Genomic DNA, 13,284 nt, shown 5'->3' on the forward strand with positions numbered 1-13,284 from the left:
GTTTTCGCTGCTATTCAACTCCTTTCATTTAACTTATCATACAATATAATTCATGAACTGAAACAATGAGGTCGACTTCAACATACAGGAGAATTGGAGGAAGGAGTGACTGTGTGAGCAGGAGGTGATAATCAGTGGGAGAACAAAAGCTACCAAGATGTGCTTTCTCATGCTGTTATTGAGGCTCCTTGCAAAATGCCATCATCAGACTTCCAATCCTCACACCATTAATCACCTTTTCCAGATACCAAGGAACTGAAATACTTGGCAATAATGGCCCTAAGGTCATTTTGCATCCACTCACGTGCCTGCAATAATATAATTTCCCTGTGATTTCTGCAGGGGTAGGTTGAATCTGTCATTTTTGGGTATTTGAAAAGCAATTTGCAGGCTCTTGACAATTGGTCAGTCTGTGAGGCCCAGAGAGGTATGCAGGGAACAGGGTCGATGGGGCCCGAGTTAAGCAGGGAACATTTCAAAAATACAACAAAGTACATGTCAGAATTGTTTTACGTGGGTGTTGAAAGTTAAGAGAATATCTGAAAACAAATGTCATGGATATCCTGAAATGAGAAATAAGTGGTTTAGGTGGAATGCAGAGTTAGAGAAGTGGTGCATCAACCCCTCCGGGCCCTGGTGGATTTGTTTCTTCCTTCTACGCCAACTTCATCCCAGGACTGAATGAAGTAATAGACTTAAGGGGCAATGAGAATTAGAAAAAATGAAATAAAACCTTGGTAGAGAATATACATCAATATTTACCTTATCTCAGGGCAGGGAAAGACTTTCTAAGAAAAAGACCAATGAAAGAAATGATAAAAGAAAAAAGTCTCTATTGATCCAATACTTACAATGTACCAGACATTATTGTGTGCACTGTACAAATACCAACCCATTTAATCTCTCTAGCAAAGATATGAGGTGAACACTGTAAATTAATCCTACTTTGCAGCAGAGAAAACTGAGGAGGGAGAGATGACTTGCTCAAGGTGATATAAGTTATGAAGGACGAAGTCAGGACTTAAACCCAGGCAGTCTGGCTTCTGAGTGTATACCTTAAACTCTATGGAACCCGCGCTTAGAATTACTTAAAAACGTAAACATCTGTAAAATGTTCCAAAGGTAAACAGGAAAATATAACAAGCAGGTTAATATGTGGAGAGTCTAGATTTGTGGTCTTCAACTCTGGCTACAGATAAAAATCACCTGGAGAACTAAAACAATGCTGATGCTAGTACCTCCACCCAGGCCAATTAAATCACAGTCCCTGGGGAAGGTCTGGCATTAGTATATGTCTTAAAAGCATCCAGGCGATTCCTTTTTTTTTTTTTTTTTGAGACAGAGTGTCGCTTTGTTGCCCAGGCTAGAGTGAGTGCCGTGGCATCAGCCTAGCTCACAGCAACCTCAAACTCCTGGGCTTAAGCGATCCTACTGCCTCAGCCTCCCGAGTAGCTGGGACTACAGGCATGCGCCACCATGCCCGGCTAATTTTTTCTATATATATTTTTAGTTGTCCAGATAATTTATTTCTATTTTTAGTAGAGACGAGGTCTCACTCTTGCTCAGGCTGGTCTCGAACTCCTGACCTTGAGCAATCCGCCAGCCTCGGCCTCCCAGAGTGCTAGGATTATAGGCATGAGCCACCGCACCTGGCCCAGGCGATTCTTAAGTGCAGCCAATATTGAGAGTGACTGGGATAGTTCAAGGGAAATATATACCGTCACTATAATTAAAAAAACAAAACAAAAAATAAGCATCAATAAACCAATCATAGAAAAATTTCAGATGGACAATGACAAAGATTACTCTCCCTTGTAAACAGAGACATACAATTTCAAAAAATATCACTCGTTCCTATCAAATTAACAGAAGGGTTTGTAAAAAAATTGTTCATAATAATGAGATAACCTTGTATTAGCAAAAGAAAAATGTTACGTCTAACATTTGGTACATTCATTGTAGAAGTTTTTAATGAATATGCGTTAAAACACTGAAATGGATTCCATTTCTCAGGCTCTATCTTAAGGAAATAGAGACAGGCACAAACATTCAGGCACAAGCATGTCTGTCACCATATTATTTACAGTAGTAAAACATTGTTAATGGCATACATCAGGAGAGTAGAGAAATAAATTATGGGTACATCCACACAGGGGAATGCAGTGTGGGGCAGGCACTGAGCAAATCTTCACAAGTGGGAGATACTGCCCATGTTGTAACATTGTGTGAAAAAGAGAAAACATCAAACAGCACCTCATGCTAAAGAAGGGAAAAAAAAAGAAAAGAAAAAGAGAAAAAAAACTATACACTATATACTCCCAATTTTGTAAATCTGTAACTAAAAGACTGGAAGAAAATAAGCAAAGCATTAACAGTAGTTATCCTATATTAACTTTTTTTCTTATAATCCCTATAAATCACAGTGAACTTGGAAGAGTATTCAAACAGGCTGGGTGGTCACTAGTCTGGAAAAGTAAAGAAGTCATTCTGACACCAATTAGATCATTCTGCTAAGCAACTCAGAGCTCCTACCTAATTTTGAGATCCGTACAATGACATCCTAATCCCAAATCTAAGGACTCACCCACAATGCAGGTAGGCAGAGGTGGTATTCACCATGCCAAGACCCTTGGAGAAATATTTGCCTGCTGTGCTTACAAATAGTGGCTTACAGGCCACTTTGAACTATTTACACCTGTTTACTGGTGTCATGTTAAAGCTAAAGGATAAGTAACCATATGCAGATATTTTCAAAGTGAAATCCATGTTATTGGATCACATTTCCAGACAACTTTTAACATATGGATGCAAGTTATGACTGTAAAACAATTAACATACATGAATTAGCACTGCATGCTCAAATGTTATAATGTGCCTTGTATATGAAAGTGTAGAATTATGAATTGGGGTATTTCATGATGCTTCAAACCTTTGTAGGCATGTTACTGCCTACACAAGGCCTTCATACTTCTAGATCAGCTGAAGCACAGGGCCTCTGCATGTTGAGTGTTTAAGTGCTCTCCCCATTCCAGCTTGAAGTCTGTGTCTTCCAGAAAAATCCAACTGTAAACAAGAAAAGGAAAGAGTTTTTCTGAGTTTAAGAGACATAAGGAAATAGGCTACATATAAGGAACATATACTATCATCTGTTAACATGTCTATAACATCTATAACATGTATAATATTATAAATTACAAGACTCTATGTAGAAAGTCATATTTTTTACTGAAATTTATCATTTAAAGGATCTTTCCTCCTGAAGCTTTTGTTTCCTGCCTACGCCTGTTCAGCCAGTCATAATATCCAATCCAGATTAACTAGAGGTCGCTCAACACAACTCATTAGATCGGAGCTAGATAAAATGATTTTCACAGTGGGAACAAAATCCTCCTCTCCCACAGGAAGCCGGAGCAAAGGTAGCACAGAGAGAGCGTCAGACTGAGCCCCTGTGTATTTTGGGTTTCTTCCCACATTAACAAGTGTCACCACGAGGGGCAGCTAATAGCCATCAGAATTCAGAGCCCTGGTGATCTTGTCCATTTATTAACACACCTGTGGTCTGGTTACCTTTTTAGAGCCTGGGCTCATTTGCAGAGCTGACCGTGAAGGCAGAGGAGGCCTTTAAACCTCACGGCTGCCCTGCTGCCTGAACTCCATCCTGTGCCTGAGAAGCTGGCAAGGACCAACGAGGCAATGGAGAAAGGTCTTGGTAGTCAGCAGATATGAGGTCCCAGGCACATGTCATCGTCACTGGTGTAAGAGAAGCAAAGCCGCCACTCCCTCTTGGAGGCTGTTGCTCCTCCTACTTCAATAAATCAACAGAGAGGGGGGCAAGCCGACCCCTACTGAAGAGTGTGGGCTCTGGGCTGGAGGAGTGTGTTGACGCAGTGAAGCCCACTCTGCTGTCCAGTTCTGGTACGCTGAGAACCGCAGCGGTGGAATGACCTGGCGATCAGCAATCTTTTGTTAAAGACGTTACACCATGTGGCTTGGAAGCAGTTTCGAGAGTAACAAGAACACAACCACATAAGTCGGGGTGAGCTCTGCAGTTGGAATGAATTAGTGTGGATATGCTGCACAGGTTAGCTCCCCGCCTCACGTAGTAAACCACCATGTCTTGACTTCTTCTCTGTGCTCAGAAATGAGGTCTGCATTTGGGAAGACACCAAAGAAACCTAGAATCATGTCACATCCTCAAGGAGTTTACACCAAAACTGGAAGGATAAGAACATTGCTCGTGGCAACACTGATAATTTAGCCATTTCTGCCCCCACCATCACCTCATTTACTCTGGTCTCAAAGAAAAACAAGGGTTTCCCATTCTCCTGTTCCAGACTGGCCCCTCCACCTGCACTGCACACAGCATGCAAACCGTCTGGGTATGCTCACCTCCTGGCCTCTTTCTTTCCTCTATAATCAGCTTCTCCCTCTCTGTTAGATCTTTACCCCCTACAGAATAAGAGCATGTGCTCAAGTTGTTTACTTTAAAACTAAAATCTTTCCCTCAATCCTATACTCCTCTCTTCTTACCACACTCTCTCTCCTTCCCTCACAGCCCACCATCTAAAATAATCTCAACAGCTGCTAGCCTCCGGTCTCCCACCCTGTCTGCAACCTGAAGCAATGCAGCTGCTGTCCCTATCGATCCACTAAATCTGCTTTTGCAAAGCAAGTTCTCTGGTCACCAAAGTGAATGAACTCTTGAGTTTTCACTCAGCATCGTGCTTAGTGTATGGGACGTCTTATCTCCTTAGTTTGGACTCCCCTGATTTCTAGCCTCATGATTATAAGAGGTACCTAACTGGTTCACTTGGTTTCTAATTATGCATTCCTATAATCCGTTCTTCAGGCTTTTGCCAAATGATGCAACATTGTTCTTCCCAAACACCATTCCAACCACTGAGATCTTCCAGTGGCTCCCTACTGACCAAAAGGTAAAGTAAAATGCTTGTGGTGTAGACTTGTTCAAGAACTATGCATTGAATGCTACATTGTGCCAGGTGTTGTGTTAGTGCTGGGGTGTACCAGCACTTGTCCTTGTCCCTGTGGAGCTCACAGTCCAGAGGAGGAGGCAATGAACAAATAAAGTGACAAGTGGTAGAATTTCCAATTGTGATGAGGGTTATAGGGGAAACAAATCCTGTTATAGAAATTAAAAGGATGGAGAAATGGTTTCGACGAGGAGGTGCAGAAATTTCTCTCTGAGATGATGGCATTAAAGCGAGACCTGGCAGATGAGAAGCAGAGATCCAGGTGAGGGGTCAGGGAACGTGTGATTCAGGTAAATCTCAATCCCCGATTCAGGTGGGTGCTTGGTATGTCCAAGAAAGTGCAAGAAAATCCATCCAACTGCACAGTTAAGAGGAAAAGGAGGCAAGAAAGAAGGTTGCCGAAGTAGGCAGGGGAAAACCATGTCCTGTCTTACAGGCCAGACCGAGGAGTTTGGATTTTATTGCAAGTGCTATGGAAAGCTTTTGAAGAATTATAAGCAGGGGAGAGACACAATCTAGTTTTGTTCTTAAAACTGGTTTCTGGCTGCGTAATGACAAAAGGAACGTGGAGCAGAGAGGAAGCTAACTAGACATTGCAATAGTTCAGACAAACGAGAATGACCTGAACTATGGAGGTGACAGCGAAGGTGGCAGGAAATAGATGGACTCAGAGACAGGGCTCCTAAGCTCCCTGAACAGATGGAAAGAGTAAAGTAGGACGCAGAAATGTCTCGTTGGAGCGCCAGGTGAGTGGGGATGCTGCTCCTGAGATGAGGAAGGTGGAGAGAAATAAATGTAGGGGGAAATTAAGAATCCAGTCTCACCAATGTTATCTTTGAGATGTTTTGTTTGAGACACACTGTAGATCATTAGAAATACCCGTCAGAGGAGAGGTCTGGCTGGATATGTAAGTCATCTACATATGAATTGTATTCATAGCCATGGGGAAGAATGGAATCATCGAGCAAGAGGGTGGCAAGTGGGAAGAGAATAAAGTGCAGAACAAAGAAATCCCAAATATTTGAGGTGCAAGAGAGGAAGGGAAGCCCAAAAAAAGAGATGGAGAAGAAGGTGCTAATGAGATAAGAAAACAGGAGAGGGTGGTATGAGAGAAGCCAAAGGAAGATGTTTCAAGACAGAGGAATAGTTAAATGTCAGTAAGATGAGGGCTGGGAATCAATCATTCAAAAGGGGAAGAGAAGGAATGAATAAAAGACATCTGGAAAAGTATAGCTAAATGAGAAGGGTCGTGAATAGACAATTCAGGAAGGGAGAGAGACAACTAGTAAGTCTACATGTGAAACATACAGATCCTCACAAATAATCAAAGACATAAAGATTAAAAGAAAAGCATTTTTACCAATAAATGAGCAAATCGGTTTTTAAAGTTATAATAACAAAATGTCAGCCAACTTGCAGTGAGAGTGATGTTTTATATATTGCTCTTGATCCTATAAATTGATAGAAAATAATTTGGCAGTAGATACATCAAAAACTTTGACCCAGTACTAGCACTTATGGGAATCTAGCCTAAGAAACAAACCTAAAATACTTGCATGCCCCAAGCTGTTCCTTCCAGCATTATTTATAATATTTAAAAACTTAGAAAAAATTAAATAGCTATAAATAGGGACATGGTTATGTAAATTATAGTGTGTTTACTTTAAAAATACTATGAAGCCTAGAAGAAATATAAAAGTGTTTGATATAATGGGACATAAATAATGAATAAAAACATATTTAAACTCTGATTACAGTGTAAAAGTTAATCTGTGCTTGAGAAAAAGACTGCAAAGAAATGTGCCCAAAAAACTAAGAGTAGATGTACCCGGGTGGTAGAGTTACCCATGACTGTTCCCTCTATTTGCTATGTAGGCTATAGTGTGGATTCCACCACTTTTATAATAAAAATATATCATTATTTTTTTTGCAATATGATTCTCTTTGGTCTTGTGGATACCAATTCTGTCATGAACATCATTTTGAATAAATAGGGAAATATTAATACTTATGACGTTTATATCACAGTTGTGGTGTTTTTCTTTTTAAATGAATGCAAGCCTATCTGTGCTGACTCATATTTATTTTGAGACCCAAGTTTCTTCGTTTATTTCATTTATAAATACATACCTTTTTGAGTTGTTGCAGATGTGAGCTGAATCTGCTTGGGTAGCTGGTGACAATCTCTCAAAAGATCTTCACTTTCAGTTTGTTTGTTTTTTTCCATTCCTATTTTGCCTGGTTACCAGGCTTCCATGCAGCTGCCTACGTCATGAAACCCCCCACCTCTCTAAAAACCAAGCCCCCACACTCCTTGGGACCTGATCACAATCCTTACTAAATAAATATTTTAAAAACAGAAAGTCCAAGAGGTTGTCACCCATACCTAAAATCACATCCCAAAAGCAAGGACTCAGGTGTCAGGCAAGTGACTTCGTGTGACAGGCAGATTTTTTTTCCAGTTTCAATGAAGAATCTGGACTGTCAAAGTAGGGAGGGGCCTTTTCCTGTCTCCTATTCAAAAGGACACCACAGATTGTGTTGAACTGCTTCTGAGAGGCTTTCCATCCAGTGTCCAAGTCAATCCCCAATTGAAATTTCGGAGAAAAAATTTTTTTAATTATATATAATTTTTTCATTGCAGAATATTAGAGGGGTACAAATGTTTAGTTTACATATATTGCCTTTGCCCCACCTGACTCAGAGCTACAAGTGTGTCCATGCCCCAGACGGTGCACACGGCACCCACTAGGTGTGACTATACCAGTCCCCTCCTCCTCCCTTCCATCTGCCCGACACCCAATGAATGTTGCTACTATACGTGCACGTAAGTGCTGATCAGTTAGTACTAATAATTCCAAATAAATATGGCCTCTTTCATTTTGATAATAAATTGGAGATGGGGGAAAATGGAGAGAAACCTAAAAGCAATACTTTCTATTAATATTTCTTACGTGAGATATTTAGGTGGGGGAGAGAAATTGAGGCATATGGGAAAAACAGTGTGAAGCATAGCTCAGCGAAACTTGGAGATTATAGAAAGGAAATCCATTTTTCTGAGTCTGATCTCCAAATAGAATAACAGGTTTCTTCTATATTTTTGTTAAGATGAAACATATTATTGAAAATTCTTATGTATAACTCTTTTGTAAGCACAAAACACTGTAATGCATTTCAAAAACGTGCTTTCTCCAAGGTGAAGGCTGACTGGTGCAGTGAATAGCGCCACTCCCCCCAAAAACTATCTAATTGAAGCTAAAAATGACATAAATCACATAGAACTATAATTTGCAAACTCATTGGATGAAGTAATTAATCAAAGCATGGCTGAATTTTAGGAGTTGAGTCTTTGATCTGACAAGTAGAAGAAATATAGTGAAACTGGTGGGTTTCAGGCTGCGGCGTTATGGACTTAAAATGTTTTTTCATGCCAGTCACAAGTTTAATTACTTCTTTTTTTCCTGCTGACAGTCCCAAATTAAAATAAATGGACCACATCGAGACAAATCGAGGATGCATGTAGTGCTTAAGAATATAGTGTTGCTGATACAGGAATAGCTTGAAACTCATGCATAAGTTTGCTCCTTCTGTTTCTTTTAAATGGTGAAGAGGTGGAGGGATGGATACAAGGGGCAGTGAAACAAAGGGAACAGATGACATGAAACCGCTGTCTTACACAGATTGCGTGGGCGAGCTGGGAGTTTCTCTGGTGTGCACTCTCTTTATGCACAGCAGTGTGAGGGTCTGCACAGAAAAGACAGCGGGAGGAAATGGAACAGACAAAGCCCTGTGGTCATGCAGTGTATTAAGCCAATTCCTTTCTGAGTGCAGGTAAATCGCTTTATATTTAGTGACAATAATCGACTATATTACAAATTAATGAGGGGTTGGAAGCTTGATTGGAGATTGTCTGCCCACACATTTGCCATCATCATAAAAAAAATGGGCTGCTCATACCTTGAGGCAAGGAAGTCTCAGTAGACATCAAGCTGTGAAGTTCTAGGCACGGCGCACTGGCTGGACCCATGGCAGAGCCCTTTTGAGGATTTCCTCTCAGAATCCCCAGCCCTTTCTTGAACTGCTAATCAGCATTCTCACTTTCTCAGAATCCATCATTTGGAGGGTTCCCATGTCACTTGACCTTCTTGTTTTTAAATTTCCAGTTTCCTAGTATTTTCCCAAGACTCATTGTATCTCATTGGCCCGACTGGGACACTAGCAGCCGTGCCACGCGGTGGTAAACAGGAAGGGATCAGCCTCGTCAGAGCCAGGGCTGGTGCCTGCAGTATTTAGGCTTGTGAAGCAGAGATAAGAGGGGAATCAATACAGTCATGTGTTTGCGACCATTTGACCACAGACAGCCAACTCATGAACAAGGTTCAACAAATATGTTTAATTTAAGAAACGGTGTTCTTCCCCCAGATAGCAGGTGTTCGTGAGAAAACCATGTAAGGAACTATAATGTTGTGTGATCTTAGGATAATGACTTCACACTGAAATTGAACAGCACGGTAAGAAGTGGCAATTCTTATAATCATCTCCCTCTTCAATTCAATGTAGAGGCTGTTTCAAAACTCTTCAACTCTCCTCAAACTCCCTCTGACCCATTCCCTCAGTAGATAACCTCTCTTCCTTCTTCACAGAGACAACGGGTGCAAGAGGACAGGAGCTCTCCCGGCACCTCACCACCAAGCCACTGTTCTAATGGACAGGCGCACCCATTCTTTCCTCTCCTTCCTGGTCCGTTAGGGAGATGGATCCCTCTTCCTAGGGCCCCTTGTTCTCCTATCCTCCAGACTCCATCTCTTCCCACGTCTTCAAGATCTGTTCAATCAATTACTAAAGTCCATTCCCATCATCATAGTCCTGCTGGCACTTGTGGCACTTTTGTGCATCTCTGTGAAAGATCGATTCCAAAGAGGCATCACTGCCTCTGGACTTGAGCGGTGCCACACCAAGGCTGAATCTTAGTCCTGGTGTTCACCTTTGCATGATGCACACCTCTGGCCCTGCCCTCCTGCCCCAACATGAGCACCACCCTGCTCCATTCCGTCAAACGCCAATGTTCTACTGCATCCATGTCAACTACTTTAAAAAAAATGTAAGTTATTCACAGTGAAAGAAAGAGAGGAAGAGGAAAAGAACTAACCTCAAAATCATCGCCTTCCCTAGTACATAAATGCCTTTTTCATCTGCCAATATTATCTACAGTTGTCCAGTCATCTTCTTCATCTTCTATTTTGTCCTTAGCCTACTGAAATATACCTTTCCCTTTGATTTCTCTACCGAAACCATTTTCACAAAAATCAGTGTACTACCCTTTGGCATCACTTGCATAGTTGGCCACTCCCTCTTCTTAAGATTTTTATGACCCCCGCCGCTCATGGCCAGTCCCTCAATGTTGGAATATTACAAGTTTCTGTCCTTTAGTCTTTTCTCTTCTCACTCCACCCACCCTCACTGATTGGTCTCCCTCAGTCTGAGAGTTTCAATAACTCTATCTCTGCCAATGTCTGTCTAACCTATATCTCCAGCCAAGGAGCTTCCAAACTACAAACCTACATAGCCAGCTATCCAATGGCATCTCTGCTTGGATATTCTACTTGTACTTCCAAGTCAACAAATCCCAAAGTGAAATCTGTTACATCTCAGTGAATAATATGACTATCAACTCACTTGTCCTTGCCAGGAGCCAGGGCAGTCCCTGGTTTCTTTGCTATTTCTTTCCTCCTTCCCCCTACACAGCCAATCAACAAGTCACATCCATTCTGTTTCCTTAGCATCTCTTAACTCCATTCAGTATCCCACATACACTCACTACCCTCTCTTTCCAGAATTCTAAGTGTCTCATCCGCTTTTCCAACTTCTCTTCTTGCCACTTCCATTCCATTTTCTAGAACTATCTTTCTAAACCACAAATATGACTTTGCCCTCTGCTGCTTAAAATCCCTAAACCGCCTCTTGTTGTTCAAATATACAATCTAAAACTCTTTGAAGTGGCTTCCCAGGCCCTGTATCATCTGACTCCCGTTCTCTCCTTTGTCCTCCTCTCTCACTGTTACCTCCTCACATCAACTTCCTTTGGTTTCTAACGCACATCTTTCTTCACACCACCCCACACACTGCTCCATCTGCCCAGGACATGGGCCCTCTGATCCCCGAACACTGCAGGTCTAACCCCTGCCCTTCCCGGTCCAGCCTGGCCATCCCTCCTGCAGAAAGTTTCCACGGACACCCCAGCATCCCAGCACCTCAACTCTGGGATAGGCGCCTGTCTAAATTAAGGAAATTTATTGCATCCTGTTAATTGAGAATTCAAGGAAGAGTCTAGCTTTAGCTCTGTGAGATGCAGGCCCTATTTTCTCCATATTTCAAAGACATTTCACTCTGGTATGGATTTCATTCTTGCGTGAGCTTTCTTTGGGAGGCAGGAATAATGCTCAGCTTGCATCCTCACGGCTCATCATCCAAAGGAGTTAATGACAATAATGGGAGAATAAAATATGGGGAGGACAGGGAACCAGATAAAAACATTATTGTGGTAGTCCAACAAGTAGCTTTTCAGCCTAGTAAATTACGGCAAATGTACACACAAGGTCGCAGGTCATCCTTGAAACCACCCCTCATCACCCCAGCCTCAATGATCATTTTTTTTTTTTGGCCAATCATCAGATGGTTTCTGGATGTTCACTAGGGGCCAGGTGACAAGCTTGGCTCTGGGCATATGTCAGTAAATGAGACATCTAGTGGAGGCTGTGGGTGAGTTAGCAGGGACAACACCAAGTGCTGGTCCTTACGAGGGAGGAAATGCAGGATGTTGTGGGGGCGCACAGGTGGGGCACCAACTCCAGATCTGTGGGTGCAGATGAGGTTGGAGGGGACACAGGAACCAAGCATAAGGGTCATCTGTGCCTGCTGTGTGGCTTGAAATGCATCCTTAGAGCAAAGGGCAGACAGAAAATGACGAGTTCTGGAACCTAAAGATATTGTCGGATGAGTTAAGGAAGATCCAGAAAGAGATGATGGTGTGTGAGATTAGGCAAGGGCAGTGAGTAGGGTTGGAGAGGAGAAAGGTGCCTGCAGCATGAGCAGAGAGGGAGAGGGAAGAGTCACCCGCGGCTCTCCAACCACAGTGAGGCACTGAGACGGGGAAGAGCGTGTCACGGCAAGTTTCCTGCAATCCTTACAGCAGTACCCAAAGTCCTGGCCTTGATCATGTAAGAACCATAAAGAAATAAAAAAGGAGTCAGCCTCCTTTGCACTAGAAAACTTCTAAATCTGGACAGTGTCCCTGACATCTTTCTTATACTTCTATGAAGAAGAGGCCACAAGCTACTCAGGAAGGTTATCAGGAGAACAAAGACAACCAATGAAGCTGCAGAAATCCTACCTCTGGGACTCTAGAAATTGGAATGGAAAACCACGTGTGTCATGTGGTGAGTTAGGCTTCTGTCTAGCATGAGAAGCCTTTTTTCTTTTTAAACTTCCTTTCTAAACTGTTAGATTCAACAGTTTTATAATCACATTGGATGGCAGAGGTCTTTAATGTGCCCTTCAGATCTCGGAAGTGTTTTGTTTTACTTTAATTCTTACTCACTCCAGAAAGTTTTTCCCTATATCCAGCATCATCATTTTAGGAACTGCACCTATGAATTTTGTAATTTTGCATTGCTGGGTAGCACATTAACGAAGGAAAGTCAAAACTATAAATTGATAATGATAAGTAATCAGATGGAATACTTCAACGAATGCATTTTACTTGAAGTATTTTGAATTATTTCTTTAAAAAAAAAAGAAATAAGGAAAAAGAAAAGAGTCTCAGAATGTCTGCAAATCAAGATAAAACTTCCCTTTGTAAAATGCCCAGAAAACTGCCTGCATTTTAAGAAACCAAGAGATAGCAGTGAAGTCAACATGAAGCTAAAGAAAGATACTTGTCTACAAACTAAAAATAAAATTGAAACGAATCCTAAGAAGAAGGAATAAATAAAACGTGTATCATGTAAAGGTAACTAAATTCTATATCTTCCTAACCCAGTTGAGTCAATATTTTCTCTTCTCTTCAAAAGAAAAGCTGCTTAAGAAAAAGTTCTTAGTGGTAACTCTGCTATTTCCAGTCCGACTGCCAGTTGGGTATAAATGAAAAATGTATTTGTTCAAGTCCTATAAATTAAGAGAAAAACGGGGGGATGGGACTGGTAACCTGACAAGAGAGAATGAATGGGGATCAGAGAGAAAGCATTGAAACTTAACAACAGACTATTCGTCATGTCCCTTTATTGTCTCCATATGG

The 13,284-nt window shown here is 41.6% G+C and overlaps 1 long non-coding RNA gene across 1 annotated transcript; it reads right to left on the reverse strand.

Moving 5' to 3' along the window:
- Positions 1-2,865: 2,865 nt before the first annotated feature.
- Positions 2,866-9,014, reverse strand: LOC123649190. Its single transcript, XR_006738895.1, has 3 exons — positions 8,949-9,014; positions 3,568-4,148; positions 2,866-3,063 (listed from the first exon to the last, which is right to left on the reverse strand). It is a non-coding gene; the product is annotated as an uncharacterized LOC123649190 (long non-coding RNA).
- Positions 9,015-13,284: the final 4,270 nt, after the last annotated feature.

This window comes from Lemur catta, chromosome 13, assembly GCF_020740605.2.
Source record: "Lemur catta isolate mLemCat1 chromosome 13, mLemCat1.pri, whole genome shotgun sequence".
Classification (NCBI taxonomy): Eukaryota; Metazoa; Chordata; class Mammalia; order Primates; family Lemuridae; genus Lemur; species Lemur catta.